At 28.8% G+C, this 947-nt stretch overlaps 1 protein-coding gene across 1 annotated transcript in view; it reads left to right on the plus strand.

Annotated features, from left to right (window-relative positions):
- The window catches only part of LOC109534010 (gustatory and odorant receptor 24), a 9180-nt gene that overhangs the window by 3984 nt on the left and 4249 nt on the right, over positions 1–947 (plus strand). The gene's annotated exons all lie outside the window — the stretch shown is intronic.

Consider the following 947-nt stretch of genomic DNA (forward strand, 5'->3'; position numbering starts at 1 on the left):
TAAAAAAATCGGCAATTTTTCTTCCTTTATATATGCTTTTATGTATTTTGAGTAGCTGAATCGAATGGTGGCATCAGGTGGGTACCTATAGGTTTCAGCAAAAAATAGTTACGAACGAAAATACTCGAAAATTGAAAGACGCAGATGAAAATTATATGCTCATTATTGCCAATCAATGTTAGATTTTTTTAATAAACTACGTATTGTCACATATAGGATCACAAATAGGATCATTTGGGATTAATTTTGTGTAGGTAAAAATTATAAAATAAATGAAAAATGATTCTAATAAACAAAACTTATAGAATTGATAGTTCACAGAACTTGTATTTAATTTTTCCAACTTTATTTATAATAAACTTTCAATCATTTTTGATCGTAAACTAACACTATTTACAAATTACTTTAATTTAACTTATTCAGTCATATGACTTCATCAGCTTGTTGTTTTCGCTATCTGGAAATAAACCGAATCGTTGATCATAAGTAATAAGTATTGTATTTGTTTAGTATTATTTGTCAAAAGCTTGTAGAACTCACTCATCAACTTCTCCTCTTTGGGATTTTTTATTATTTCTAACCCATGAACGTAATCTCTGCGTTTATTCCATTTTGATGGATTTTTATCAAAAAAATCTTGATTTTGAAGCGCCCAAAAAACTTGCATGTATATCTACATATAAAATCACACTTGAATTGACCAAATTAATCGCATCTCTTTCTGTAGCTAAAACTCTTTACTATACATCAACGCGTTAGAGCTTGACTGCAAAGCTTGGCTCATCTTGGGATTTCTTCATTTGAAATATACCGAGAAATAACTTTTTTCTCTTACTAAAAGTAGTCATCATTGAGATATTCACACATTGTATAAAGGAGCTTTTAACATTCAACTGAATATAACAAGGTGATTGGCAATAATGAGCAATAGAATATCATTTTCATCT

The sequence above is a fragment of the Dendroctonus ponderosae genome, unplaced genomic scaffold, assembly GCF_020466585.1.
Source record: "Dendroctonus ponderosae isolate FM_Combo_2020 unplaced genomic scaffold, Dpon_F_20191213v2 Dpon_F_20191213_3, whole genome shotgun sequence".
Classification (NCBI taxonomy): Eukaryota; Metazoa; Arthropoda; class Insecta; order Coleoptera; family Curculionidae; genus Dendroctonus; species Dendroctonus ponderosae.